General features: G+C 35.2%; 1 pseudogene; it reads left to right on the top strand.

Annotated features, from left to right (window-relative positions):
• Positions 1 to 3,685: 3,685 nt before the first annotated feature.
• LOC124895085 lies at positions 3,686 to 5,498 on the top strand (annotated as a pseudogene).
• The last annotated feature ends 4 nt before the right edge of the window (positions 5,499 to 5,502 follow it).

Below are 5,502 nucleotides of genomic sequence, written 5' to 3'. Positions count from 1 at the left end.
AATGTTAAATGACTAATTTTTTAAAAATAAAACACATCTTAATCTAACATGTTTGAACAAAAAAAAACACAAGAAATATAACTCTCTATCAATTCTGTTGGTCAAATATTGTCACGCCCCAAGCCGAGGCCCAAGACATGACACGCACCCGATACTATTGTTAGTACGAGCAAACGTTCTATCATAAAACATGAGAATACAACCAACATGATAGAGTATAACTGAAACAATATGAGATTGAAATAAGATTTCTTAAAGGTACACCAGCTTGTGAAGCCTCTAATAAGTACTAATACTGAAAGAAAATAAAATACAAAAAAAATCATCATATCTCATCCAACCTCCAAGTAGGAAAGAGGTTCACCAATAGTAAAAGTTAGGAATCCTAATAAGGCGCATGACCGTGGACTTGAGAGCCAGAACCTACATCATGAAATGATGTAGCACCAAAAAAATGGTCAATACGTAAAATGTATTGGTATGTAAAACCACTGCAGAAGGGTAGTACAATGAAAGATTAGAAGTAACAATAAAATTCAAATATAAGCGAAGGCATCTGGAAATGAACAAGAATGTAAGGGAAATTTATAATTGACAAAGTAAGGTAAGATTTAAATTCCGTTGATTATTTGTGAGAGAAAGTAGTGAACCGTCATAAACCACCATGTGAGCGCATGGAATCTGATCTGGAACCAATCAGCTAAGCCAACCCATACTTTGTCAGGCGCAGAACATAACATGACATAATTTGCTAGCAAGTATCCATGGTTAGCTCCTTTTTGGGACACATAAAAAAAGAGTCATCCGATTTGCGGAATAATCTCTATCCTATGTCGGCAAACATAGTTTCAGACATTTGACGTTTGAACCTATGCCTTCACGGTCAGCTAACTAACTCCCTTATGCTCATAATGTTATCTTATTTATTAGTTCTTGATAATTGATAAGAATGTTAGCCTTGTTAAGCTCATGCTCATGATTTAGCCTGATTTAGCCATTTTAGGCTCAAGTTCATATGTTTGCCATTTTAGGTTAATGATCATGAATTTGTTCTTTAGGACTTGTGCTTGGAAAATCAACCTCTTTGGGATAATACCTCATGAATTATTATAGTTATTAAACATTTTGGAGTGTCACAAATAATAAAGTGTTGTTACATTATAATAATACTTTATGTCACAGCTTCTACCACACTTGATGAAATTAATGAACAACTTAAAGTGTTCTAGATGAGGTTTGGAATTTATAGCTAAAAGTTGGAGTTTCCAGTTATGATGTCTTATCAAAACTATTTAAAATTTTATATACTTTATTTTAGGAACTCCAAGAAGTTTATGTTAAAGATCACAAAATGAATGTACCACTTAATTGTTTGGTTGGTGAGAATGGAAGAGACTAGCTACAACGGAGAGACTTCAGAGATTTTGGATAAATGTACAACTTGATTGTGTATTTTGCGGCATAGGTACTGAATCTTTTGATCATCAATTCTTTTTTTTTTTTTTTCTGTTATGTTACTGGGCATGTGTGGAGAAGAATATTGGCCTGGTTGGGATACATATAAATATTGAAAAATGACAAAACAAATTCTAACGGACATACTTTTGGGCTAAGAAGTAGTTAGCTGAGTGTTTGTGATGGTGGTGTATGTCGTCATATGGCGAGGAAAAAGATTAATTTATAGGCTGGTTATTTTCACTGTTCCAAATTCTGCCGAGAAATTGTAATTCATGTTTATAGAGATAGAGTAGTGGCAAAATGACATACTGCCTTGAACGGTTTAAAGGGAATATCTTGAAGAGGATGCTACTCTTACATACTGTGTAATATATTTACTTAATAGTATAGTAGGATATGTTTGAATTAGCGATGTAATAGTCAGCGAGAGAATAAGTAGTCTGCGTTGGTTCTTGTTTTGTGATTATGCAGTTGAAAAAGAAAGTAAAGAAGCATATTGTAGCTACAAGGCTGCAGCACTGATGTATCAGTTAAGGACTGCTTGAAAGTGAACCGTGTACAGAAACCACATTATAGATGGATATACAATCTGGCAATGAAGTCAAAGAAAGAGTAGATTTAGAAATTCAATAATAACTAGGAGAGGTCACCTTTAATCAACAGATTATGTAATTAGATATTTTGTTGAGACCTCACTTCGTTTAAAGAATAGGGTGCTCTTAGGTGTAATCATTTGACTTGAAATTGTAATCTTTCACAGTATAAGAATTCACAAAATTTTGGAAAGGACGCGATATAGAGTTATCTGAACACATTCCAACTACTTACTTTAACAATTTAAATTTCATAGATAAGGCTGTAGAGATTTCATTAATCCTAAATAGTGGGAACAATTTGATTTTTGAATTAGATAACAGTAAAACGTCCAGAAACAAGAGTAACGAATGATTCTACTTACCTCAAAACGTTTGAAGATCTTGAGATCTGGAGAAGGGAATAAACTTGTTTTCTTAAATCAATTCCCTTAGATTCTTGATAGCTGAGTTTGAAAAGAGAACTTGGATTGCTGGATGATGAAATAGTTTGTAAAATTGCTGGAGAAAGTGGCGTTTTTTTAATATGTGTAACTGTGGAAGACAAATAGATTGTAACTGATGGAGTTTTTAATGTGTAGCTGATGAAGACAGAGAAATTGTAACTGATGAAGTTTTTAATTTGTGTAACTGAATGTGAGATGTTACAAATATTTTCAATGAACAAATACACTTCTCTTTCAACGTGTAGCTCTGGTAGGTTGTTCAGTTTACTTTTGGTTCATTTATAAATAACCTACCAGTGCTACACGTTGAAAGAGAAGTATATTTGCTCATTGAAAGAATTCGACCAACAGAATTGAGAGAGAGTTGTATTTATTTTGTGTCTTTTTTGTGGCTCGAGTTGAATTGGACGAGTTAGATTAGAATGTCTTTATTTTTTAAAATTGAGCATATAAAACGTTGATTTGAGCATTTCTATTAAAGGAAGGTACGTGTAAAAAGTTTCTTAACAACGAGAGTAGGTTTGTTCCTAAAGTATGATATCGAAGATAAATTTGATCTCAAAGTATGATTAAGGGTATATTTAGCCAATTTTTCAAAGCATTGGATAAATCTGACCCTATAGTATGACAAAAAGCGTACATTTGACCTCAAAATATAATAATCCTTCCGTCTTAAATTATGTGTCGCCATTTTTTTTGGCCCGTCCCAAAAAGAATGTCGTCTTTCCTTATTTGGTAAGTTTTTAAAAACACAATTACAATTTTACCCTTAGTGGTCCCACTTGATTTTAAATACTATTACTCCCTTTTTATTTGTTTTTTCAATTCAAAGTGGCTCCCCTAGATTTTAAATACTATTTTTTTTTAGAAAGAGTAATTTTGTAACTTTAACAAAGTCAATGCTTATTTTTTAAATATCGTGTTCGGTCAAATAGCGACACATAATTGAAACGGATGGAGTAGAATTTTTTAACGAATTTTCTAAACTAGAGACTTAAATTTGATCATTTTCCTTTTTTTTTTTTTACATAAAAAAAAGAATAAATTGAAAAAAGCTGAAAACATAAGAAATAAAAATTACTAATCTAAAATAGGTTTTGGTCCATTTTTGTTGATGTGGAGTTCCAGCAGGTATCTAAAACCCCAAAGAAAGATCTAAACCTCCATTAGCCAAATCGTAAAATTTAGCGATGGAAAGGGGAGGACGCAGCGGTGGAGGATGAAGGAGGCCACTTTCATCGTCCTTCGCATGAAAAGTTACAGCCGTTGACGAAACGCGTCCAGGAAGTTCTCCAACTCCGAACTGAAACAGAACAAGTAATGCCTCCGAAAAAGAAACTAAAAGAGAAGACATCGAGCAGCGTCTGCTTAAGAAACAGATAATGAATAGCCAGAAAGAGAAGCAGGAAGGGGAGGGCTCATCATCGACGACTCTTGCTACTACTTCCGAAAGCGATGATGAAGATGAAGAAGCATATACTTCGTCTTCCGATGCTATTTATGGAGAGAAATTGGAAGAAAAACCTGATTTAATGAAGTTGATGCTTCGACATACATACAATCAACAGGCGAATAGTACTTCCTCAAAAGTCGAAAAAAATTGAGTACGAGGTTGTTCACAAAAATACTAATGAAAAGAGGAAGAAGATTGATATGTTGTCTAAAGGAGGAGGAAGAAGAAACGGAGTGACTAGGGATTTAGAAGGAGGGGTTAGAGAGGGGGAAAGGTTTGGGGATAGTGATGGGAGTGTTGATGGTCCAAGGTTAAAGGATTTAAGAGGAATGGATGGAGTACTGGAGGAATTGAAAATGGAGGTAATTGTTCCATTGTATCATCCTCAGTTGACTAAGCATCTTGGAGCTAGGATACTCTTCCACGGTCCGCCTAGCTGTCTCAAAATAAAGCTAGCTCATGCTATTGCTGATGAGACTCGTGTTCCATTTTATAAACTTTTAGCTATTGAGTTGGTCTCTGGAGTTTCAGGTGAAACTGATTCTTTGTTCTACTTGATTGTTTGCGTCATTATTTTGTATGTTTTCTAGCATAATTTATCATAGAATTGGTCTAACTGTTTGATATTTGATTTTGTTTCACGTCACTATCATCTATTAGCTTTTGTCTGTGTATCATCAAACCAAGGGTCTATCGGTAACAACCTCTCTACCTCTAGGGTAGGGGTAAGGTCTGTGTGCACCTACCCTACCCCACTTTGTGAGATTACACTGGGCATGTTGTTGTTGTTACTATTAACGATGGGCATATTTGAAGTGTGTTACCCCTTAGAAAATGAATATGCTCCCAATGTCCACTTTGGAGTATATTCGTGGGGATCCGTAAGCCTGCTATTTTAACAGCAATCATGGTGCATCATTCAGTATTATGATAGTCTTGTTGAGTGTTCTGAGGAGTGGGTGTGCGTTTTCTTATTGCTGTCAACCTAAGGGCATTTTAATTGGGTAGTTCTCAATTTCAGGTGCATCAGAAGAGAACATAAGGGAACTGTTCTCGAAGGCATACCAAACGGCACCTTCTATTGTATTTATTGATGAGATTGATGCAATTGCTTCCAAAACAGAAAATTTACAGAAAGAAATGGAGCAGCACATTGTAACACAGCTGTTGAAGTGCATGGATGAGTCATATAGAGTTGTAAAACCTAATGATGCAGAGGAAAGTGCTTTACCTTCTGATAAAAGAAATAGTGAAGCAAAATTAGACGGATCTAATAGTGGACCTGGCTATGTCCTAGTAATTGGGGCCACAAATAGACCTGATGCTATTGACCCAACATTGAGGAGGCCTGGATGATTTGACCGTGAAATTGCCTTGGGTATTCCTGATGAAAATGCAAGGGCACAAATTTTGTCTGTGCTTACACGTAACCTAAGAGTTGAAGGTGCATTTGATGTCATGAAGATAGCTAGCTCAACCCCAGGATTTGTCGGAGCTGACTTGGCTGCTCTAACTAACAAGGAAGGTAACCTGGCAATGAAAAGGATAATAG

The sequence above is a fragment of the Capsicum annuum genome, unplaced genomic scaffold (assembly GCF_002878395.1).
Source record: "Capsicum annuum cultivar UCD-10X-F1 unplaced genomic scaffold, UCD10Xv1.1 ctg79771, whole genome shotgun sequence".
NCBI lineage: Eukaryota > Viridiplantae > Streptophyta > Magnoliopsida > Solanales > Solanaceae > Capsicum > Capsicum annuum.
Note: the sequence above shows the minus strand (reverse complement) of the source record. Positions and strands in the feature narration are given on the sequence as shown.